We start from the raw sequence: 26,717 nt of genomic DNA, 5'->3' as shown, positions 1-26,717 counted from the left end.
CTTCCTCATATTCCCCAGGCACATAGTAAGCTGGATGAAAACAATATTTCCCCTCTTATGGTTATCCTTAAAGGCCTATTAGAAGGGCGGGAGCCCCTATTCATATTCAGCACTTGAGAGGGCATTCAAAACTTCCTGGGTTTTTATCCCTAGGCAATAATTGGGCAGACCAGTTAGCGACTTGCATGCAAGTATTAATGTTACAAGAGGCTACCTGTTTGCATGATTTAACCCACATTAATTGGAGAGGTGTTCAGCATAGATCTCCTCAGATTCCTGTAAAGGACCTCAAAAGGATATTACATACCTGTAAAACATGCCAGCCCTTCTTAAAAGTACCCCCATTAAAACCACCAGGGGTAAATCCCAGAGGCCTTAAACCTAACATCCTCTGGCAAATGGATGTTACTCATCTCCAAGCTTTAGGCAAGTTTAAATATATCTTTGTCTCTGTAGATTCTACTCAGGAGCATGGTGGCCCACATCATATACAGGAGAAAGAACTAAACATTCATAAGCACATTTTCTTCAATGCTTTGCCACCTTGGGTCTACCAGCACAAGTTAAAACCCATAATGGACCCTGTTTTGCTAGTAAAGCAATGTCAGAGTTTTTTGACAAATGGCACATTAAATATTACAGGAATTCCTTATAATCCCCAAGGCCAAGAAATTATAGAAAGAAATCACCAATGTCTTAAGGAGCAATTATTAAAACAAAAAGGGGGAGTTAGCCCCCATATACAGTTACAGATAGTTTTGCTTACCGTTAACATTTTAAATTTTTCAAAAGGAGCAACTGAATCCAGATTACGGAAGCAATGGGAACAACTAAACTCTAAGCCCCAAGTGAAAGTCAGGTGGAAGGACTCCCTGACACAAAAATGGAGAAGACCTGACCCCCTAGTTACTATGGGCAGGGGATTTGGATTCTTTTTTCCCATAGGGGAGACAGCCCCCATTTGGATCCCTGCCAGGAACCTTAAGTTTTTACCAATCTCCTCTATACAGTAGGATGCCTAAGGATAAGCTAACCAACAAGGAAAGAAAAATGGTTATGGTGGCCGAGGCTTGTGTTTAAAAGAGAAAAGCCAGAAAGATAACTACTAACCATCCCCAAGGGCAACCAGCCCTTGAGAAGCTCTTGTGTTCTCTAACAATTGCAGTTGTTGATACTCCAGCTGTTGGCTGTCCTGGCCCTCCCAGTCTTGGCAGTGGCCCTATGGAATCTGCATCAACCTCAGTGGGTGACCTGGGCAATGATCAGCACTGGCAATGCAGAAATCATCAATAGCACCACAAGAGAAGCTGTCCCTTCGACCTGGTGGCCTGACCTTCATTTTGATACATAATGACCTATGTCATTATGTATCGACTGTTTAATATTTCTGTAGGAGCCCATTATTTTAATGTTACCTGCTGTAATTATTCTTTTACTAATTGCTCGTATAGCAGCATTATTGAATCCATACTTATTGCTAAACAACCACTTTTTGTTATGCTTCCAGTTTAGGTCTTTTTCAACCCCACAGGCAAATAGCTGGATTAGAACAAGACCCCCCTCTGGACTCTGAAGTGGCAAAGACTGCTATCCCATCCTTGACTAATGTAAAAGGACTGCTAATGACATTTTTTGGCCTGGTAATGCTTTTGCTGATGGTTTTTCTATGACTTCCTTGCAAAACTCTTATGAGCTTAGCCAGCCAGTTACATAAGATCAAGCTCCAAGTGAATAAATTTCCCCGAGAGGAATCGCAGCCAGAGATGGATAAGAGGGGGTGTCAGTCTGACCAACCTAAGACAGGGCCTTCAGCTTCGCTTTGAAGAAGTTCCCAATGATGGGTAAGGCAGACAAGGTGGTCCACCCAACCTAAGACAGGTGGGTTCGCTTCTTTAAACAAAGACTAGGGAGATGTTGGGAGCCTTTGGGAGCTGACAGTAAAGCTCAAAGGTCATTTTGACCCCTGTGCTTGCTTAAAGGTACGTACAAGGAACTGTCTTACTTAAAAGACACAAGTTGCCCAGGATTCCTTTGCTATGTCTGCAGAATTTGTTTTAAATTTTCCTTGTTTTTCTGGACTATAGTAGAATGGCCTGAGTGTGGGGTCCCACGAGGATGCACCATGCCACATGTGTGGAACTCCCAATACCCAAGCTGCTCCCATATTCTGAAGAGGATGACCTTACGAGATACTGACTTTTATATATGCCCAGGAATTAATTGAACTGCTTCAGACATTTCTGTGGTGGGACTGTTTATTACTGTGCTAGGTGGGGATGTGAGGTAACTGGGATGGGCCCTTAGATCATGCACAAGGGCCCTCCCTATCCTTATCTGGCAAATCTCGCCCCCCAGACTTGCCTTGAACCCCCTGCATAGCCAATGCTATCCTTACCAATGTAATCCTGTTAAAATAACCTTTACAGTGGAGGGGAAAGGATAACTAACTGGGAGGTGGGTCTGCATTAAAACAAAAAAGGGGGAATCTGTAGAGCACATGGGCAGCAAAGATGGCGCTGAGAGGGAGTTGAGTGGGCAGAGTCCAATTTGCTTTATGTTCAGTGTGTAAACAGCCCGTGGAAGCTTAGGTGCATGATAGGGTGTGACCTTGACAGTGACTTGTTCCTCTTCCTCCCCTGCCATGCCACCCACTCTTTTTCTGCTTTAAAATGGCTTGCTCTGTGTTAATAAATGAGTTTTCCTGCTTGACAACTCCCTGCTGCATCTGATTGTCTCCAGGGCTGAGGGAGAATGAGGAACGGGTGAGAGGCTGCACTTACCTTTCCTCGGACTCCGTCCCTCTTTCGCGGGACAGATGAAGACCCGACATATATATATGTGCATGTGTGTGTGTTTGTGTGTATGTGTGTGTATACCTCACAAATTAAGCCAGGTTCAGTAACTGAAAGATTCAATAAGTAAACTTGAAAAAAACGAAGAACTGAAAGATTTCCTCCCATATCCATCCTTTCTTTAAATATTATGTGGGTTGTAGTCTAAAAAGGTAAATCTTCCACCAAAAAGGAAAACCTTATTTTTGATACATCCTAGACCTTTTTTCTCCAATATTTAAAGTACTAAAACACCTACCTGGACAATGGGTATTGTCCATGTCATCCAAAATGATGAATGATTGTTAGATGAACTGTCTAAGTCTGTAGATAAGGATTCAAGCTGGAATTCCCCAGTGTGAAATTGAATTGAAGACCTGGGTACTGTTGTTTTATTATGGAAGGGCTCTGAACCCTTTCTCTTGAAAAAACTTTCTTTGTAATCTGTGAATGTTATTTTTAGGCCTGCACACAGCATCATATTCTGCAAATAGTGATAGGTATACTGCTAGCAACTCTCCTCCAATCCTGTCTCTTATTTGAGATAGAATTTGTGATCTTATTGTCCAACTATCCAAAGGGAAGGACTTTGTCCTCTTACCAGCATCTCCCATTGTTCCTCAGGAAGAAAGAGGAACTAAACTAAACCATAGATTCATGGTGTGTGATCATACTGGAACAGGAGTTCTTCTGCAGGAAGCAGAGGAGAATGGAAGGAAGAGTGGCACTTCTCTTCAGTATTGTTGGTTTGTCATCATAGGACAATTGAAATTCCAATGACAGGCAGGAAGTCAGGTTTTCCATTGTAGAGGAACAGGAAAGGTGTAAATTTCTACATGAGATGGGCATACTGGAACAATTGTAGGCATTGACTTAATTTTGCTGCTGGCATTCTAGTTTAAGTCATTTTTAATAAAAAAAAAAATAGATGGCCGTGATTTCATTGAATGTCCTGTCCAATATTGATTTGTGGGTATCAAGCAGGCTGTAACTCATGTCACACATGAGTGCAAGAATAATAGGGTTCAGCTCATTACATAGTGGTTCATCAGGATATAAGAAATATTCCTCGACTTGGTTGAGCTAGACTCCATTATTTGTTCTATACTCTGCCTATGCTTTGAGTCTGCAGTTTACAGTTTCAAGATGATATTTTGTCCTTTTGGAGACAGGTGAATGGAGCAATATACGTGACCTCCAAGACAATTATCTGTATCTGGCCAAAATTCATATATTCAAATGGGAAATTTGCCATCTCCATAAAATACAAAAGATGACTCCCAAGCACCAGATGTCTACTTTGGAGCCATTGTGGTTTTCATGCAGGAATATTTTGGGGGGGGTCCAATCGTGGGGTCTGAACTCTGGACCTGGGCTCTGTTCCTCAGCTCTTCAGCTAAAGGCTAGCACTCTACCACTTGAGTCACAGTGCCACTTCCGGCTTTTTTTTCTGCTTATGTGGTGATGAGGAATTGAACCCAGGGCCTCATGCATGCAAAGCAAGCGCTCTACCACTGAGCCACCTTCCCAGCCCTGCAGGAATATATTATAGGGACAAAATCAAGGTACCAAATATGTCCTTAAGCAACCACCCTTGGGTAATCCTTGTGCTTATGCCAAAGTCATTGACCTTCACATTGCATTTGTCATCCAACAGGATGCTATTGGGTTTAAGGTCTCAGTGTGCATTTCTATTTTTGTTAAAGTAATGCACAGTACACACAGTCTGTTTGAACAACCTAATTATTGAATAGGCGGTATGATTTTCACATTTATCTCAGGAGGTCTCTGGGTGGCCAGTTCCATTACCAAGTATTGGTGCTCATCCTTCTCCCTCACCTGGTACGACCTGATCATGTGTCTGTGATGGAAAGTCTTAATAATATCCATCTCAATTTTGATCTGACAATTGTTGAACTCTCCCTTCACTACCATCTTGAGGTTTATGAGGTGGTGCTAGGTCAAATTTACATTTGGATAGCTACCATAGCAAATGATCTCCTTCATACTGTATTGTTCAGTGAAAACCTCTTCCGTCCATAGCCAATGATTGCATTCACACTGTATTATTCAATGAAAATCTCATCCTGCCATAGCCAATGATCTTCTTCATAATGTATTGCTCAATTAAGGTCTCCTCCTCTAAAGAGTTTGAGGATAATTCACTGTGTTCTCCCATCTTTCTGCTAGGATGGCAAAGAGTAAATCTACCTAAACTTGGCTAAGAAAATAAAAACCCCAGAGCAATAACCAAAAGGAAATACCCAAACCCAAACAACACAAAGTTCCCACTGCCCCCAAAAAGTACGCGCGCGCACACACACACACACACACACACACACACACACACACAAACACACACAATTGTCAACGTAGCACTGAGTCAAGCAGGTCACCAGGAACTTCCAGCACTGTAATAGATTGCAGAGACTGTTCACAATGGCTGCAATAGATCAATCACAGCTTGGCATGAGCCAACTGGCTCTTTTGGTCTTGAGCCTGGAGGACTACTGCCAAGGTTTCCACAGGGATGCGAGGGTAGAATAGGATGCCACTGCTGCTGCCATTGCAGTGTTGCAAGAAGTACAAGGGAATCAGCCAATGCCTTCTGTCCTTGGTGGCTGCCAGGTCCTAGTGTTTGCTCCCAGGGGGACATCAGCCAGTAGACTTTGTCCTTGAGTACAACCCATTTCCTTAGGCCTGATCCTGCTAGATCCCTGGCCATATGCAAGAACCAAACATATACCCACCAGTGGCTTCCATTCACCACATGTGTAGGTTTTGGAGCTTGCTCCAACACTCAAATAACAAAGTAGATTCCTATGTATTTCTAGGAGAAAGGGGTGCATGACAGTGTCCAACTGGGAAACTCTCACTAAAGTGGATCCAGATATTTTTGAAGGTAAGTAGTATTAGCCTCCTATAAAATGACTATTGCCAAGATGAATCCTCTGTAGAAATAAGTTTTTCCTTTTCAGTATTTACTAATACAATACATCCATGTATTAATGACAACACATTACAACTTTAATATAAATTAAGCATGTTTTCTATTCAACTCAGTGAATTTTGACAACTATTTAAATATGTAATGCTAAGAGTCCTCTTATACATCAATAAACTGGCACTTTTTTCATTTACATTAAAATGCAAAGAAACTAAGACCAAGAACGTTTTTGGCTTAGGTGGGTCATGGAAGCTGCTGTTTTCTTACTTATAAATTAAATCCAGTAGGATGCTACATGGCATTCATAATCTGAAAAGCTGCTCTAACTTTTGGCTTTTAAAAACCTCTTCAATTTACTCAAGATATTCAAGGACTTTTTTTTATACCTGGAGTGCCTGGTATAAAAAAAAAATAGTGGTATCGTTTCAGAATCTTCTGATAATGTAGCAAAATTCCCTATTCCATACAGCACCATGGAGTGGGTTACTAACATCTATAGGAGTGAGAGAAAAGAGAGCATCATCATACCCCATGATAGTTTCTTATCAGATAGTTTACAGCAGAAACCTTGAAATCCATAAGTTATTGTGTTGATATGTTCAAAGTGAAGGACAAGGGATGGAGTAGGGGCTTATGTGGTTGAACCCCTTCCTAGCAAATTGGAGGTCCTCAGCTTGAATTCTCCGACTGCCAAATCCATCAGTCTTTCCTACAGCTAGAGAAAGAGTACATCCTTTAGAGAAAGAGATATATCTGGGTGTTTCAATGCCATTGTGATGCTATAACAAAACTCCAGGTCCCAATAGCTTAGAGCAAGGTATTTGTAGTAAACAGACATTCTGAAGGACAAGATCTAGAACCTAGAAAATTCAAGATACAGAGCGGTCAGCTTCACCAGGTTTAATGTGCTCACTTTTTGCTGCATCTTCATATGGTAGAAAGGCTAGAAACTTATTTTAAAGAAAACAATATAGTTGACAGACTTCTTTCCACCATCCAGATGAAGTTTAATTTGTTTCAGATCTCTATTTTTTTCTTCTCTCATGGTCCTCCTCCTCCTCCTGTTTATTTGTTGTGCTTTTTTTAGCTGACTGGTCTTGAACATTTGAACCACCAAAGAAATGGAAGTTTGGATTCCAAGTACGTACCACCAAAATCATCTGCTGCTACTTCTATTTTGGAAGTAAACCACTTACCTGCCCCAAACCCTGTGCTTTATTGTCCTTCGTGTATTATGTTTTTAAATTTTTGGTCTGTTTCCAATTTTGCAGGAGATTTATCAAGGACCCTTCACAGATAATAGGCAAATATTCTACCACTCAGCTACAAATTCCTTGCATAGATTTTATTTCTTCATTGGTTGACTTCATGTTAAACCAACTTACTGAATAGTTCTTGGTGTATACCTGTAAACATGTTTGAATTTTTATGTAGACTACCATGTCATCTTGCTCACAAATTACAGTGTTTTCTTTACATTGTGATCTTCTTCTTCTTCTTCTTCTTCTTCTTCTTCTTCTTCTTCTTCTTCTTCTTCTTCTTCTTCTTCTTCTTCTTCTTCTTCTTCTTCTTCTTCTTCTTCTTCTTCTTCTTCTTCTTCTTCTTCTTCTTCTTCTTCGTTAAAACATCAAATGTGTCATCGAATTCCATCACTGAAAACAAATTTATCTCTTGATTGCATCAGAAATACCTCAGCTAATTTTTAAAAAACAGTGTGTGTGTTTGATAGATATTCTACATAAGCTAAAGCTATTTTCCTTCAGTTTCAGAGTTTTCAGAAATATTAAAATATTAAATGCTTTTGTGTCATCATCTGTTCAGATGAATATATGGGATTTCTTTGTTACTCAGTATGATAAATTGCATTAGGTTTTCTAAATTTTAACTATGTAAGTAGGGTTGCAGCTTGGTGTTAGAATAACTTGATTACCATGTGTAAATCCAGTGTTAAATCTTCAGGAAAACACACGCATAAGAAAGAGGGAAAAAGGATAAATGTAAACGGTCCTTCATGGTACATATTTTCTTTTGCTTAGGACTTTTTGCCTTTCTCTTCATGAATAAAATTACTATAAATACATTCTCATTTTGTCATGGGGATTATAAAGTTAATTAGGAGGTGTTTCTTCTTTTTAAAAATTTCTGCAGTAGTCAAATAAGAGATATATAGTATATGTATGAGTCAAGCGGAAAAGGTCAGATAATGTGATGTTAGGAAAACGAACCCTTAAATATGTATTTTAATGTTTTTTTCTCTCATGCATGTGTTTCTAATGCATTTATAAGATTATTTCTTTGTTGCTTGTATGTCCCTCCCCCACAGTATAACCCCCGCTTTCACTATATTTGATGTCAGCATAACTTGTGGAGGAGATGGGGACAAACAAGTCGTTTAAGGATTCAGGTGGACCTGTTGCAACAATGAGAAGTACAAAATGTCATGTCAAAATCGAGCTTTACAATGTCGGTGTGGGGGGGGGAAAGGGGGGAAGGATTGGGTAGGGGGGAGGGGGGAGGCTGGGAAGGGAGGTGAAGGGTAAACAAAGGAGTAGGCTGCAATGCTTGGTAAGAAATGTATGCATTATCCTGCCCATGTAATTGTAACCCCTCTGTACAGTATGTTCTCAAATAAAATAAAATAAAATTTAAAAAAATAAAAAATAAAAATTTCTGCAGTAGTCAAATAAGAGATATATTGGGTGAGGTGGCATATACCAATTATTCCAGCTATTCAGGAGGTAAAAACAGGAGGATCACAAGTAGAAGACTAACCTGAGCTAAGCATGGCCTATCCTCACAAAAAATAAATAAAAAGAAAAAAAAAAACAAAAAAGAAATGAAAACTACCAACCAAACAAATTAAAAAACACCATATGAATAAAAAGGCTCGAGGCATACTCAAGTAGTAAAAAACTTGTTTACAATGGGCAATTTTCCGGGTTTGACACCTAACAATAAGGAAAAAAAGAAGGTATTTTCTTTGACACAATTGCCCATGAAATATTTGGTTGGAGTTGTTTATTCTCCCTTTCATCTTTTTCCTTTCCCTTTCTTTTATTTTTGAGACGTACTTTTGGTATAACCTATATAACAACTTTCAATCCTCCAATTTAGCCTCCTAAGAGTTGAGATTACATGCATATGTTATCACACCTGGCCTTTTTGGCATTTTTTACAATAAATTGTGTTGGCATAAGTTTAGTATACAGAAAAGTTCAAATGTAGTAAACATTTTGTATGTCCCCTCATTCTCCTACTGTTGATGGAATGTACCAGCAGTATGTAACCACTGGATGTTTGTAAAATAAAAAAGCAACATTGGTCTTCTATTGTTAAATAAATTGCAACCTTTACTTCATTTTGCCAATTTTTGTAACACTTTTTTGTCCTTTTCTAGTATCCACTACTTTGCTTTTGCCTCTGGCTTTCTCCTTTCTTCATGTTACCTAATCAGCTCTTCCATTAATGAGGAAAATTAAAAGTAGGTTAAAAATCACCACTTGCCAGGCACCAGTGGCTCATTGTTTGTAATCATAGGTATTTAGGAAGCTGAGATCTGAGGATCACTGTACAAAGCCAGAATGAGCAAGACAGTGGAAAACTCATGATAAAAAATGGCATTTAAAAGATAACCCAAGGGCTTGGAATGTGGCTTAGAGGTAGTGTGCTTGCCTAACATTTATGAAGGCTTGAGTTTGATTCCACAGTGCCACTTAAACAGAAAAAGCTGGAAGTAATGCCGTGGCTTAAGTGTTTGTCACAGATGTGCAGGCAAAGGAACATAAAACAGGGCTGGTGGGAATGTGAACTTGTTGAACCACACTAAAAATCAAACAAACAAACTAGGACTACCCTGTGGTCCAGAATACCAGTTTGGGGCATTTACCCAAAGGACTACAAATCAGGATAAAGGAAGGCCACCCATATAACAGTTTATTGTCAAGGTATAGATATAGCACAAATGCCTTCAATAAATGAATGGATCAAGAAAATATGGTATATATACACAGAGGATTTTTACTCTTAGATTAGATTTTTACATCATTTGTAAAGTAGTGGATAGACCTGGAAAAATTTTTGTGAAGTCAGGATGCATGTTTTCTCTCACATGTGGAAGATAGGTCCACTTTTTAAATATACAAGTAAACACATAAAGGTTTTGTGCACATATACATAAACATATTGCACAAAGTACAGTAAATGTAAGAAAGACTTTAAATGTTGTAATTAATTGGAAAAACTAACAGTACAATAAAATGAGTATGAAGAAACTGAAAATTCAAAAGTGGGGAGCAGGTGAATGAAGTCATATTTTTCAATGCATATCCAATGAAACTAGGAAAATTGAAGGGAAGGAATTGAGTTTCAGGGATGGGGGAGATGATGAGAAAAGTGTCATTGATCGGGATTCAATGTACTTATAAATAAATATGTAATTACTATAATAATGCCTGAGCTTCCCACTTATGATTTCCATATTCACACTTCTGGGAAGCCATCCTCCTTCCAAACCACCAGGAACCACCTCATCTTACTTAGAAAGGGTACCACTTTACAGTCTCTGTGAACCAAGGAATTGTAAGAAGATCAAATTAATGCTGTCCATATATCCCAAGCCATCAATATAAGGCCAGACACCATGAAACAATTACAAGAAGTGGCAGGGGAATCACCATGGCTCCTAGAACACAGGTCCAAACTTTCTAAGTAAAGATCCAGAATTACAACAAATCAAAGAAAGACTAGATAAATAGTATTGGATGAAACTTAAACGTTTCTGCCTGGTAAAGGACATAACAAGCTAAATAGAAAACCCACTGAATGGGAGAAGAATTTTTTGAGCTTTGCATCAGACAAAGGCCTAATAGAAAAAATATACATAGAGCACAAAAAATTAGCCCCCAAGAAACCCTCAAATAACACCCCAATTACACCCCATTACTAAATGAAGTAATGCCCTAAAGAGAGACTTCTCAGAAGAAGTAAGAATGGCCAATTGATACATGAAGAAATGTTCAACAAATCTGAACATATAAGTAATGTAAACCAAAACAACACTGTAATTCCACCTCACCCCAGTAAGGAAGGCCAATAAAAATGTTTTTTAAAGTGATTAGCAACAAATGATGTCATGGATGTGGCCAAAGGGAGCTCTATCACTGTTTGTGAGAATATAAATTGTTCAACCAGTCTGGAGGCTGAGATGTGAGTATTGTGGTTTGAAGCCAACTTGGGCAGAAAAGTCAGTGTGTTTCTTATATCCAATTGGCCATCAAAAAGCCAAAGTAGAGCTGTGATTCAAATGGGTAAAGTGGCAGCTTTCATTACAAAATCTCAGGGACATTACACATATCCTGTGTTCAAGCTCCAGTGTGTGTGTGGGGGGTATGTGTGTGTATGAGAGAGTGTGTGCTCGCGCGTGCACACAGGTGTACACCCACCCTAGTGATTTCCTACCTGAATCACATATTTTTGTCTATTTAAATTATTAAGAGAACAAGGTTTATATGTCCTGTGGGGTATTTTTGTGTCTCTGTGTATGTATGTGACTATCTGCTGTAGGTGTGTGTGTCGGTGTATGCATCTGTTTGTGCATTTACTTTTTATCTTGCTTATTCTCCAGCTGGGTTAACAATATTGGCAGACTTGAAAGGTGGACACTACTGTTTAACGTTAAGACAATTTTCCAAGATTCTTTTTCAACAAGTTACATTTGAATTGTCCACTGAAGGACAGAGAGTGTGGGGAAAGAGAGAGGGATAGAAAGTGGACTTGTAAATCTAAGACTGCAACAGTCATATTCCAGAACAAGTCTGTAGAAAGAGGTATAAACTAGATCCAGTGTTGTATCTTCTGTCAGCTATCTGTAAGAAAGCCCCCAGTTGGCCACAGTTGTGGATTGTAGGAAAAAAGACAATTCTGTAAAAAAAAAAAAAAATTCAAATGTTCTGAGACATTTACACAAGTTCTGGACATCACTTCCATTTGAGCTGCTGCTGTTGTGCAGGCCCAGTATTTGATCTGAAGCAAAACTTGCCATTACAAAAGTTAAGCCCCAATGTCTAGTAATCTCTGAAAATCCTGTGTAACTCCTTAGTCCTCATAGCTGATACTGTGACCTATTGGGAAAGGCAGAGAGCGGACTTCCAGCTATTGAAGATTTCTTCCTTGGTGAATTAGGAGCTATCACCTTCAGTCATGTGGTTCCAGCACAGACTTGGCTCAGGGCTATGAACCTGAGTGTAGAAGTTTCAATCTCTATAGTGTGAAAGGAAATTTGGCCTTGTTCTAAGCTAGCAGTTTGGTGGACCTCTGGTAGCTGTGGACAATAAGTCTCCTTTTGTGAACATTTACTTTAGATGTAGGAATTCCTAACTAACTAGTAGCAGTGGTCACCCCAGGTTGGAAAAAGAGAGCCACAGTAGAGGGACAGGGGTAAAGCTCACACTATCTGCCATTTTGTGCTTCTTGAATTGACAGGTTCTGCATGCATTTTAGTAATTCAAGAATAAAAATTAACATTACATATAGATTTTTTAAATTGCCTCTTTGTTTTCCAATCTACAAGATTATTTTTCTAAGGGAGCATTGTGAGAATCAAGGAGTCAAAAACCCCCACTATTAACCAAATGTGAGACCTACAGTAAGTCTTTGCCCTTTTGACCTCAGTTAATGTATCTTCTAAATATCTTCCTGCTGTCCTCTGGAAATTCTATGGAGCCAACCTTATGTGTCAGATGAACGTATGGCCAAAAGGACAAAACTGTCCTTCCTGTGCCAAAGATTAGGTGGGGTTGGGGTGAGGCCAGGCCAGGCCAGGCCATGGGGGACAGTGCTAGGATAGCAAAACCTGCATCCTTCCAGATCAGGCCAGTAGCCAACAATGGCATGTGATCCACATCATCTTTTCTCCAACTTGTTGGTCAAACTCCTGTGAGTCCCTGCTCCAAAGTGCTGACTGTAGGATCTGGTCCCTGAGAGGCATTCATTGAACTTCTCTACAGTTCGTGGTCCACTTTACATAATGAAGACTGCTGCCAAGTATGTGTGTTTGTATGTATACAGAATGTTATACTTAACACTATGTCCTGATATTCTTATGAGAATTTTTTGCTTAATCCATGTAAAAAAAACTAGTGCCAAAATACACAAAAAGTGTCAGCTAATATTCCCAGGCATGGGTTAGTATTAACACTAGCATTAGTATAAATCAGAGCACATAGAAGGACCCATCTGATCTACCAGTTGAGATTCGGGTATCATTTCCTCCTCTGCTGCATTTCAGGCAGTGAAAGACAAATCTTTTCAGTAGACTTGGGGAAGAAGGAGTAAACACCTGTGAGACCAAAAGAAGCCCCATGCTGGCATATGAGTACTGTCTCACACACACACACACACACACACACACACACACACACACACACACACACACACACACACACTTGTGGGTCCATCAGTATTCTCAAGCATCTCCCCTGATCTGTGAACTCTATACAGCAAAGGCTAGAATTGTGTAGAAACAGGATTAGAGCAGCTTGTCCACACTTCACCAGCTGTTTGAATGATCTTCCACTGCTCGATGTTATCTTAGATGCTCTGCTCTGAGCTGGAGGGACAGTATCTTCCCTTGGGAAGACAGTGAAGGGATTAGACAATCTACATAGGTAATATGAGCAGTCCTGCATCACAAAAATACTTCCTTTAAATGCTAGTTTATTAGAAAGCTTTGAGCACACTTGTCCAGTACTGACATATATTCATGTCGTCTCCCTATTTTGTTTAAATAAAAATCTGTATTTATGAACTCTCATTTCTCCTTGCCCCCTCTGGTATATTCGTGTAGTATCTAATGCCTCACTTTAAAGCTTCATTCCCCCCTCTCTCTGGTGAACTTTGGTGAGAGTTATCAAGTAATTTTCTTATTTAATGCAACCAAGACAAAGCTGATGAAGAAAACAATGTTACCTTCAGGTTAGCATAGATATCTGCTCTGATAAAGGAAGATGATGGTCTTACAACCATCATACCAAAGGTCCCTCTGGAGATAGGAGATTGCATTTCCTCTGCCTTCCTAGCTTCCAGGGTAACCTCTGGCCTCCCAGTAAAGGAATTCCTTTCTAAGAAAAAAAGCATGCCACCAAATTGCACAAGGTCAGCACATCCACATTATTTCTGCTTAAGAACACTTCTCCTACCATATACTGCTGATTCACACCCATAACCCTAGCCATTCAGGAGTTTGAGAGCAGAGGATCTCCGTTCAAAGCTTGCCGGGGCAAGAACAGTCCACAAAACTTTTTATCACCTTCACCACAAAAAGCCAGTAGGAGAGTTGTGGGCCAAGTGGTACAGTACTACCCTTGAACAAAAGCGCTCAAGGACAGTGCCCAGTCCTGGAGTTCAAGCCTAATACTGGCACACAGACACACTGACACAGACACACACACACACACACACACACACACACACACACACACACGAAAAGCTAGAAGTGGAGCTTGGCTCAATAGTATAAGATTAGTCTCTTTTTGTACATTTTTATTGTAAAAATGCTGGACAGAGGGGTTACATTTACATGAGCAAGGTACTGAGTACATTTCCTATTGATCATTGTTACCTCCTCCTTTGTTTTCTCCCTACCCTATCTTCCCTCCCACCTCCACAAAATACCCTTCCCATCCCACCCCCACCAAAGTTGTAAAGTTCATTTTCAACTTAGTGTTTTGTACATCTTATTGTTACACTGGGTCAACTGTATCCCAAAAAAACAAAGTTCAGTCTTATGTGAAAATTTTCACTAAGGTAAAATGTCAATGCCCAGAGTTCAAACCCAATATCAAAATACATTTTTTTAAAAAGACTACTTTTAATAAGCTTTCCAAACATAAACTGGTTGTCTTCCTTTTATTGGTACTGAGGTTTGAACTCAGGGCCTCATGTTTTCCAGATACACACTGTAGTATTGAGCCACACTTGTATAATTTTTGCTGTTTTTGAGACAGGGTCTCATTACCTACTCAGGTGTGCAACTGGATTTCAGTCCTCCCACTTTCCTCTCCCATCACTGCTGGGATGAGAGGTGCACACCCCTGTACACAGCTTCTTCTGTTCAGATGAGGTCTCAAAGAATTCTGCCTGGGTTGATCTGAAAACACAACTTTTGCAGTCTCAGCCTCCCCAAAAGCTAAGCTTTTAGGTTCACATCACTATGCTTGGCTTATTGAAGCCCTAAATTCAATCACCAATACAAAAATTGAAAATGAAAATAAATTTAAATGGAAAGGCAGTATGGTAAGAGCAGGGAAAAAGGATGGAGCAATGATCTTGGGCAGCTCCTGAAGTCCAATCTGATGGCTTTATTTACCAACATTGGAGAATAAAATGAAACTATGTAACAAGACAGCCCTGTCTGTTTTTCCTTAGCAACAAGACAGCCCTGCCTGTCTTTTCTCATTTATGCCAGAGCCAAAGGGCTCAGTAGACCACGACTAAAGGAGGAAGTTAGAGCTGTGTAAGATGAAAAAGAACAAGCCCGGGACATGTCTGGAAATCAAGAAAGTTTCTGGAGCCTTAGAACTCTTAGGCATTTCAGAGACTACTATTCCAAAAAAAAAAAAAAAAATGTTCAGAAAGTCAAGATGTGCTCTGAGGTGTGTAGATTCCCTTACTCAAAGAACATACAGACCTCCCAATGGCACAATCCTCCCTGCCAACTATAGTTCTTCACAGTGAGTGTCAGGGGGTAAACACACTGCCCTTTTCTACCCGCCAGACACCAGCCCACATCCTGAGAGCACCAGGACAGCAGGGAGGGAGGGCTCAGCCCTATAACAGCCCAAAGATGAAGCTCAGAGGACCACACCTAATCACATAATGTTCTCAGACCTCATAAAGTTCTAACCGCTTCCAGAAGGAGTCCTCAGCCTTTCAAAAAGAACAAGCTGTAATACCCAGTTTTACAGCCTATCCCCACCCGCAGGACTTCAAGGAGGGCAATGAACCTAAGCAAGAAGGAATGAAGGGACAAGAGACACGAAGAATGACAGCAAGACAAGGATTCTGATCAAGATGCAAATTTTTATTTTTCACACAGGGGTATTTATATGCTTAGAATAAGGAAGCTTTTTCATTGGCGGTAGCAGCTGCAGGATGTTTGCTTAGGGCAGTGTGAAAAGGTGGTCATTAGCAGCTACCTGGTGTTTGTTTGGGGCAGGATGAAAAGACCAGATTCTGTAAACAGCCTCGAGATGTTCCAGTGAGATAGTCAAGCCTATCATGCAGAAAGACTCCCTTTAGGCCTCCCGACAACAGCCCAAACTCCCCACCCAGTATTAGTCCTGCTGAGTGACATGCAAGCTAAGTAGGGCTCTCTGATAATTTTCCTAAAATTATCAGGCTCCATGCCAGTGTCCACTCATTTGTCCTCTGGTGACAAAGCCTCAGGGTCCTTCAAGACAGAAGCAGCCATGACCTCAACTCCACCTTCTGTGGGCAGTTCAGCAATCCTTACTCTTTTGCTCCCTCAGGGGTTTGTTTCATTTGGGGATAATCTCACAAACACTGTCTCCTAATATCACTGTCCCCTAGGGGCGACTCCCTACCCAAGCAAACAGCCAAACAAGCTGGAGGTGCTCTCTTTGGGAAAGACACACCAGCCTTCCCATGAGCCCATTTTGAGGAGCTCCCCTTTCTCCAGAAGCCTTGGAAGGGGCATCTGCTCCATCCAGCAGCAGGCCTGCCATTCCTCCCAGACCCAAACTGACCAAGCATCCTCTAGTGAGCTGAACACTCATTTCCAAGTTGGGAAAGCTGCTGTCCCCAAGTTCTTTGTCTGAGTAGATGCTAGGCAGCTTCTTGTGCCTTCAGGTGCCTCAAGTTGCAGACTCTGCAAAGCTATCCAGCAAGGTTTCACCTTCCAGCCTGTCTAGTGTACAGCTAGCCAATCCTGGTGTCTGCTTGAGCTCTGGCTTCCCTGGACATGCAGTGTTAGGGAACCCGCAGCTCCTCCTGCCAGTGCCAGTGTTGAATTGCCCACCAAGAGCACCATGTACTCCTGGTCTGTCTACTTTGGTCTTTGGGATTTTGCCCCTCACCAGCATGGGACTCTCTGGTGCATCCAGTTTTAGGGGGATATTTCTGGGTAGCAAGAAAGTCTAACTTTTCATTAGGAAGCCGGCAGTCTACTAATACAGGCTCATCACCTGTCCCCCTGCCAAACTGGATAGCCCTGTTCCTCCAAGGTCCATTGCCCACCCTGTGTTTAGGGGCCCCTTGAGTCAGCTTCTGCTTCCTGAACATGCCCATGTATTCTGAAAAGAGCCCAGAGAAGCCTTTGACATATGTTGTTCCCCAGAAGTCAGGCCACAGTGAGGCTTCTGCAGTGCACAGCCTTGCTCCTAGCACAGTCACTAACAGGGCAATGCCCCCAGGATCCAACGCAGACCTCTGACTTGGGTAAAAAAGGCTGTGCTTGAGTCGCCCACAGTCAGCAGTCAGCAGTCCTGGCACATTGGCATCTACTCTGTCCACCCCAGTAGCTATGGGGGCTTTGACATAAAGAAAGAGGCAGGCACACCTGTGTAGGCTGACTTTGGAACAGCTCCTCTTCCAGGTGCAGGCGTGGTGGCCTTTGAAGCACAACATGACAGTGGACACACTAGAAGATCACAGCACACACTAGAAGAACTTGGTAAGCCATGGTCCTGTGCTCAGAGACCTGACAGGCAGGAAATCAGAGAGAGAGAGAAAGAGAGAGAGAGGCTAGCTCTGATTTGTACCAGTTTAAATATCCTTGCCGAGAAAATTTTCACCAAGAAATAAAATGGAAAACTTCTAACTCTAACTCTGATGGAGTAGCTGGGATCAATCTAGACTTCCTCCATAAACAATCACAAAAGAGGATGTCATGTGAAAAAAAAATATGTATATAAATGTATATATAATATAAATATGTAGGCATATACATGTGTATTCACATACGCAATGTGAATATGTATTGTATGTATAATGTGTGTGTGTGTGTGTGTGTGTGTGTGTGTGTATATATATAACATACAGGGAGAAAAAAATGCATAGTATTTGAAGGAATAATTACCAAAACCATCCCAAATTTGATTGAAAGCATGAACCCTTCTATGCAGGAATCTAGCAGCTTAAAGAAGTCAATTAACATAATTACACAGGTCCACACTAAGACCCATTCTAATTAAACAGTCAAAGACAGAATATCTCCCAAAGCACAGAGACACAACTCATCACACACAAGTGATCTTCAATGATATTATGACAAATTTCTCATCCAACACTAGATTAACTATTAGACAGCAAGGGCAACAAATTTAAGGTGCTAAAGGACATATCTAATACCAACCTTTCTAACAAATATATATACTTCCTCCAAATGTGAGCGATGAGCTAAGTACCTAACGATGGCTCAGGCATATAATCCTAACTACTCAGGAAGGTGAATTGTGAGGATTGTGGCTCAGATATTCTGGACCTTGTCCCCTCAGGAGCAAGTTGTAGGACAGCTGTCCTTGAGAAGGCAGAGGCCTTTTTGCCATTTCATTGGTGGAACAAGATATAGGATAAGGTGGGCATCAAGAATGGAGGCTATTGGTTAGTGTCTCCACAGAAGCAATTTATGAGATTCAGGAGTTTTCTGTAAGGTCAGAGGACTTTGAGTACTGTCCTAGTGGTTTCAGGAATGGCATAATATGACCAGAGCAACCTCAAGCCCACATGGAGTCCTTAGCCACAGTCTTTGAAGCCTATGAGCTACAGTAGCAATGCTGGCAAGCTATGATTGGTCCACTTTTTCTCTGACCTCACTGGCCCAGACTCTGATTGGTCCATTTCCTCTATGATGTCACTATGCTGGGCTGTGATAGCTCCATTTTGAGAGGTCATGCAGGATATATAGGAAGCCACTATACTCCAACCTATGTCAGTTAACACCTTTAGGAGCTCTTGATTGGTGACCCACTGGACTGTCTCAAAGCTAAATCCATGATATTTTTGGCTGGGGGGTGAGTTGTTATTTGGATTTTAGTATTTATTTTTACTTTTTCTGGGTTTTTCATTATTTTATTCAGTTAATTTTAGATAGACTTGCTGCCTGCCACCATAGCAGAAGCATGGAAGAATACAAAGAATCATCCTCCAGATCTTTGAAGGAGGAGATCATCAAACAATACCAGATGAAAGAGCTCATTGACCATGGTACTAATGGACAAGTGAAGCTGGCCCATCCTCACCTCACACACATGGCAGTGGCAGTTAAAATACTCCTGAAAGGAGAGTTCTCCAGTCATCAGTTAAAGAATGAGGTGGACATTTTTAAGACGGTATGGCACAAACACATCATGAGGCTGTACCAGGTGATGGAGAAGGAAGAGTATGTGTATTTCATCATGGAACTGGTCAGTAGAGGATACCACCTGGGTTGGATCTGAAAATTCTGCAACCTATTTGAGGATGAAACCAAGAGGCTCTTCACACAAATTATAAGTGCTGTTCACTACCCACACTAGAATAGAATCACACACCAAGACCTTAAGTCCAACAACATCTTGTTGGATACCAAAGGTAATATCAAGGTCAGCGGTTTGGTCTGAGCATCTGGTTCACCCTGGGGCAGTTGCTATCAAATATATGTGCTGCTGTGCTATTCAATCCCCCTAAATTTTCCTGGAAAAAAGAAATGATGGCTGGGTGCCAGTGGCTCACACCTAGCTATTCAGGAGGCTGAGATCTGAGGATCACGGTTCAAAGCCAGCCCAGACTGGCTCTACCCTCTGAGCAGACTCATACTGATACCAAAGACTAATTTGAGGAGGAAATGGCAGTGGATAGAGGAGGCTAGCAAAATAACTACCACTCTTCTCAGAACAAGCTATTGAATGTGGGCCTAAGAACAGAGCAGTTCCAGACAAAGGGGAGGAGAGCCCTAAGAGATATCAAAGATAACTTCACTTGAAACACAGAAGACCCTGTTATTGAGATGGGAGAGATTTGTAGGTGGTCTACTAAAAAAGAGTTGTAAGTGGGATTCAAGAATGGAGATCAAAACATTTTGCCCAGCAACACCCTCAGTCCAGCCAAGAAGACAGATGCATCAACTGCCGTAGGTTTCCTCAGGAGAGATTCCAGCCAAGGGGTACCTTATACTGCAGTGTAACTGAACGTTGTAGTTATCAAAGCATGTAATTTTTGTGCATTGTATCAGTTCCTTGCACATTCAAAACTACTTGAATTACACTTGAAATACACCCTAGTCTTTAAAAATATAGTTTGATTTATTTTATTCTTTGCAGTCTCATTATATAGCCAAGTCTGATCTTAACTTCATAATTCTCCTGCCTAGTATCCCAAGTGTTGGGATTACAGGTGTGTACATCTATGTTATCCCTCATACTATTATTTGCATGTTTCCTTAAGTTTAATACTTTATTTTATCCCTTGGCAGTACTGTGGTTTTGATTCAGAGGCTGGTGCTGGGCAAGCAAGTGCTCTACCCTTTGACCCCTGTCCCCAGCCCCTGTACTTCATTTTACTTTAGATGAGTTCTTATTGTATTATTTTGCTTGGGTCAGAATCAGACTGTGATTGTAATGTATTTTCCTGCTGGGAAGCTTATTTTGTCCTTTTATATTTTTTGTAAATATAATTTTTCTTCTTATTAAAAAGAAGGTACACAGAGATGTTACATTTATATAAGTCATTTTAAAATTCAAAATCTTATTTTAAAAGAGTAAAAAATGCAAATAATCACTAAAATTTATCTCTAGAAAAAAATGACTACCAGATTAATTTTTTTTGGAGGCTAGGTAAGTGGCATTTGGTATTGTTCTCACTTCAGCTCTAGACAATGCTTCACAGTTCCAGGCCTGCATGACCTAAATAAAAACAAGTAAAAAGTAAGAAAAATGATCCTTTAGGGCACAGCTGTGGAAGATTTGAAATACTCTTGTGTATTGTATTGACCATTTTTACATTTCTGTAGTAATGAAAAGTGATATAACAATTATGGTAGAATTTGACACATTCTTCTAACAAAACATAGCATGACCACATTACCCAGCAATCCCATTGCTCATTGCATAACCAAAAGAACTGAAAAGAAAAAACTAATAGCTCATATGCCAATGATAACAGCAACATTTACAATAGTCAGAAGTTGGAAATACCTAGAGTGTCTATCAGATGAACAGGTTTATAAAATATGAGGTATGCATAAATGGATTATGACATCCACAGAAAAGCTGCAATTTAATATATGTCTGTCATGGATGGACACCAAAAATAATCTACTATTTATGTGAAACATATTGACTAAACCATTTCATAAGAGAAACTGGAAGATTAAAATTTCTGGGGCAGGTCATTGGGGTGATTATTACTCAATGATTGTGTGGATTCCATCAGTATCGAAAAGATAGTTCACAAATAGAGGTAATGGTTACAAAGCAGTGTGGATATAATTAATGTCACTGAATTTTATACCTGCCTAGCAAGCATGAAGCCCTACGTTCAACCCCCAGCACATCCAAAAAAAACGCTAAATCTTCCTTCTGTTACCTACCTTGAGTGGTAGGTGCTTTTCTACTGTTTTGATTGTATTCCTCAGAGGATCTCTGGTGGATCTCTGATGTTTAGTCATTCATTACAGAAAATCCATTATTTGAATATTAATTCTGAGTTTTAAAGGAAACCTCATATATTAAAATGAGAGCAATGCTTGCAGTATTAACTCAAGAGGCTAAAGCAGGAAGATCCTTACACAGTTAAGGCTTCATAGAGAGGTCATGTCTAAATCACTGTGGTATCTGCTGAAACTGGAGGGATAATTATTTGTAAGCAATTACAAGTGAGAGATAAAAGAGAAATAAGCTTTTGATCACATTATATTTTGGTCATGTCAGCTTGTATTTAATATTTACATGATTTTTAAAAATTTTCCTTTTTCCCTTACTCTCAGTATGTCATTTTGAAACTTTGTACTATGTTCTCATTTGCCACATTAAAAAAAAACATAGCTTTTCTTTATATCATATTAAACTTTTTTTTATTTTTTCTATATTACAACTACTTTTATTTATTTTTGAAAGCTTTTAGCATTTTTTTTTCTGCATATAGGGAGTGGCCACTCTCTCAGAGATTTTTCTCTGTTCTGCCAATTGAACCACAGATCAACTTCCAGATTCATTCTTTTGAAAAGTCTCATGCAAAGCCCAGCACAACTAAGGAGGATGAAATCTGAGGATCTTGGTTTGAAGTCAGTCTGAGCAGCAAAGTCTGAGATTCTTATCTCCAATTAATCACCAAAAAGCGGTGGGTAGTAGAACTCTAGCCTTGAGTAAAACAGGGCAAGTTCAAGCCCTAATACTGGTAATTACACAAACAAGTCTCATGGACTTTCTTGCTTGGGCTGGCTTTGAACTACAGCCCTTAGATTTCAGCCTCCTGGGTAGTTAGAATTAACAGGCATGAGAAACCAACTGCTGACTTATTAATTTTTTTTGGTCGTTCATGGGGCTTAAACTCTGGGCTTAGGTGCTGTCCCAGCGCACTTCAGCTCAAGGCAAGCACTCTACCGCTTGAGCCATAGAACCACTTCCAGTTTTCTGGTGGTTTATTGGAGTTAAGAGTCTCAAGGACTTTCCTGCCCGGGGTGGCTTGGAACTGTTCCTCAAATATCAACCTCCTGAGTAGCTAGGATTACAGGCGTGTGCCACTGGTACCTGGCTTATTTTACTATTTTTAACCATCTCTTTCTTGCCTTCAACCTCAATACTTTTTTAAATTTTGTCCAGTAGACTTGATCTTTGGGCCACATTGCTGTTTCTTAGTTATTTTGAAGGGAGGTAGGGGTTGAACTCTCAGCTTGGGTGCTATCTTTGTGCTCTTCAGCTTAAGGCAAATGCTCTACCAGTTTACCCACAGAGTCACTTCAGGTTTTCTGGTGTTTAACTGCAGATAAGAGTCTCATGAACTTTCCTGACCAGGCTGGCTTTGACCCATGATCTTCATATCTCAGCCTCCTGTGTAGTAGGATTACAGGCTAGAGCCAGCAGTGCCCTTCTGTTTCTTAGCTTTCTGACTCAAGGATGATGTTTTACAACTTCAACTACAGCTCCACTTCTAGCTTTTTTTGGTTTATTGGACATAAGTTTCAAATGTACTTTTCTGGGTAGTCTGGCTTCAAACCATGATCCTCAGATTTCAGCTTCCTGAGGTGCTCTGATTATACATATGAACCACAAACCCATTGATCAATTAAAAATATTAATATGTTTTATTCACTTTTATTTTTAAAATTTTCCTTGCTTTTATTGTTGTATATGTTCTAGTCCTGGGACTACAAATCAGGGCCTGATACAATGCCAGAGATTTATTTCAAGACTAGTAGCTTACCACATGGGCCAAACTATAATTTGTGGCTATACTTGTTTTGTCTTCGTGCTTGACCTAAAGCCCTGGGTGCTGTACTAGAAAGTGATTGCCCAGTTTGCATCTTTGGTCACAGCTCAACTCCAGGTTTTTGTTTTTTTTACTTCTTGGTAGTTAATAGGAGATGAGTTTTATGCAAAGCCTAGCATGAATCAGTGGGCTGAATTCTGAGGATCATGGTTCAAAGCCAACCAGGGCAGGAAAGCCCATGAGACTCTTAGCTCCAATTAATCAATGAAAACCTGAGAGTGGTAGAGCTCTGTCCTTGAACAAAACAACATAAGTTCAAGCCACAAGATAGCACACAAATGCACATACAGAGAAAGCTTCATGGACTTTCTTGCATGGGCCAGCTTTGACCCATGCTCTCAGATTTCAGCCTCTCTTCATCCTCTCTCCTTTGAAAATTTTATTGGTCCTGTAGCTTGACCTCTGACTCTAAGGCCTATATGTTAGCTTTTAAACTCAAGGCTTTACCACCTCATCCACACCTCAAGGCTTTGTGCCATGTGGCTAGAGATAAGAATGTCAAGCACGTTCCTTCCTAAGCTGACTTGACTCTTCAATGCTCAGTTATCAGCCTCTTGTGTAGTAAGGATTACACACATGGCCATAAACATTTGGGTCATTTTAAAACTTTAATATGTGCTTGCTTCCACCTTTTTTTCTTTTTCTTTTTCCATTTTTGCTTGTCCTGGGAGTAGAAATTGAAGCTCAGATGTTGTCTCATGGCATACATGGGACCAACCATAACATTTGGCTTTTGAGGGGAGGTTAATTGGAGAGAAAAGAATCATATAGAGCTAGGCCAATTTCAGGAGGCTGAAAATTTAGGAGAGTTCATGACACTCCTATCTCCAACTAACCACTAAAGTCTGAGAGTTGTAGACCATTGAGCAAAATAGTGCAAGTTCAAGCACCAGGACTGGCAAACCCACACACACACACACACACACACACGTATCTTATGAACACCTATACCTGAGCTGCGCTTTAAAGAGTACCCTCATATGTCAGCCTGAGTATATAGAATTACAGACATGAGCCACCAATGATTGTCTCATCAAAACCTCTGTTACTTGGTCTTTCTTCTCTTCTTCTACCCTTCTTTTCATTTATTTCACTCCTTTTGTGTGTGTTGGTGCTGGAGCTCGAACTCATGCAAGGCCTGGCCTAATTCAGAAGGCTGAAATCTGTCCATCATGGTTTGAAAGCAGCCTGAGCAGGAAAGTCCATGAAGCTCTTATCTCCCTCCAATCAACACAAACTTATCCCCAGTGTGGCCACCACACACAAAACAGTTTACTGTAATTTCTTGATTGGGTTTGCCTTTACACAGGATCTTATATTTCAGTCTCCTGCATTTCTAGAATTACAGACATGAGCCAACAGTTCTTGGTTCTCTACTTCCAAGCATTTAATTTTCTTATTGTGATCCTGAGGCTGAATCTCTGAGCCAGGGCACTGTTTCAATAAGTTATTCTTTCAAGGCTGGTGCTTTACAACTACAACCACAGCTTTATTTCTGGCGTTTTTTGCTGGTTAGTTGGAGACTTATGCACTTCCCTGTCCAGGCTGGCTATGAACAACAACCTTCAGATTTCATTCTTATGAGTCAGTAGGATTACACATATCGACCAAACATTCTTACATGGATCATTTTGAAAATTTAATTGGATTTTCTCACGGGGGGGGGGTTCTTTTTCCTAATCCTGGGGCTTGAACTCAGGCCTTGGGCACTGTCCTTGAACTTCTGTTACTCAAGGTAAGAACTCTACTACTTGAGCCACTGTGCCACTGCTAGCCTTTTTTATTTATGAGGTACTGAGGATACAAATCCAGGGATTAAAACATGGTAGGCAAGCACTCTGTCACTAAGCCACATTCCCAGCCATTCTTACACCTTTCTATTTGTATTTTTATTTTCTTGTGTATGCTGGTCCTGGGTCTAAAAATCAGCCCAGTTGCAGTCCCAGAAGTTTTTATTCAAGACTAGCACACTAAGACATGAACCACAGCATAACTTGTGGCTATTAGTTTTTGTTTTGTTTTAAGTAGCTACTTAGATTTGAGTCAATGAATTCTCGGGCTGGCTTTCAACTGTGATCCTCAGATTTGAGCCTCCCGTGTGGCTACCATCACAGATGTGTGCCACCTATGCTTGGCTCATTTTAAGCTCTGGAATTGGTCATTTATTCTCCTAACTTTTCTGCAATTATTTATTTTATTGTTTGTGTGTATGTTGGTCCTGAAGTTAATATCAAGATCTGGGTGCTGTCCCAGAAATTATTTTCTCATTTCTGCCATTGAAGCCACAGCTCAATCACCAGGTTTTATTTTTCTTCCTTTTGGTGGTTAATTGGAGATAAGAGTATCATGTAAAGCCCAGCAAGACACAGGAGGCAGAAATCTGAGGATTGAAGTTGAAGCTATCCTGGATAGGAAAGTCCATGAGACTATTTGCATCAACTAAATACTCAAATTCAAGCCCTAGGCACACAGTAAAAAATCCCCATGGACTTTCCTGTTTGGACTGGTCTTAAAATGTATCTTCAGACTTCAGCTCCATGAATAGCTAAAATAATAAGCAGGAACCACCAGCCCCAGGCTTATTTTCAAATCTCAAATGGTCATTTCTCCTCTTCTTTCAGTTTTGTTTTTGGTCGACTTTGGGCTGAATTATGGACCAGGGAACTATTTCCCAGTTTTTTTTTCATGAAATTTCAGTACTTTACAACTACTATCACACCTTCATTTCCAGCTTTTACTGGGTAGTGGGAGAAAAGAATTTCAATCACTTTCCTGCCCAGGCTGGCTTTTAGCGGTGATCCTCATATTTCATCTTTCTGAGTAGCTAGGAATACACACATAAACCAATAACTCATGACTCATTTTGAAACTATAATTTTCTCATTCTCCCATCTTTTATAATTTGTGCTTTTTTTTCTTTTCTTTGTAAGTGTCTGTGCTAGGGCATCAGCACCAGGGTCTGTGTGCTGTCCCAGAGCTTTCTGTTTAAGACTAGCACTCTACCACATGTGCTAGAGCACAGCTAGTGGCATATTTTTGGTGACAAGTGAGACATAAGAATCTCAGGGATTCTCCTACCTGGGCTAGCCTTCAACTGTGATCCTAGGCTTTCATTCTCCTGAGTAGCTGATAGAACATCAGTGAGCTACCAATGTCATTGGATCTGTCATTGAACTCTGTCATTGGATCTTCCTTCTGCACTTCTACCCTCCTTTAATTCTTCTGTGATTGTCCTGGGGCTTGAACTCAGTGCTTGGTTGCTGTCCTAGAAACTGATTGCCCAATTCTGCCACTTGAGCCATAACTCAATTCCCAGGTTTTTTTTTCTTTTATTTTTGACAATTAATTGGAGATAAGAGTCTGAGACAAAGCCTAGCATAAATCAAGCTAGCCTGGGAAGGAAAGTCCATGAGACTATGACCTCCAATTAACCACTGAATAGTTGGGAGTGGTAGAAC

General features: G+C 40.4%; 1 pseudogene; it reads left to right on the top strand.

Annotated features, from left to right (window-relative positions):
- The window catches only part of LOC122127670, a 74,869-nt pseudogene that overhangs the window by 14,875 nt on the left and 33,277 nt on the right, over window positions 1-26,717 (top strand).

This window comes from Dipodomys spectabilis, unplaced genomic scaffold (genome assembly GCF_019054845.1).
Source record: "Dipodomys spectabilis isolate Male_0828 unplaced genomic scaffold, ASM1905484v1 ptg000307l, whole genome shotgun sequence".
Classification (NCBI taxonomy): domain Eukaryota; kingdom Metazoa; phylum Chordata; class Mammalia; order Rodentia; family Heteromyidae; genus Dipodomys; species Dipodomys spectabilis.
Note: the sequence above shows the minus strand (reverse complement) of the source record. Positions and strands in the feature narration are given on the sequence as shown.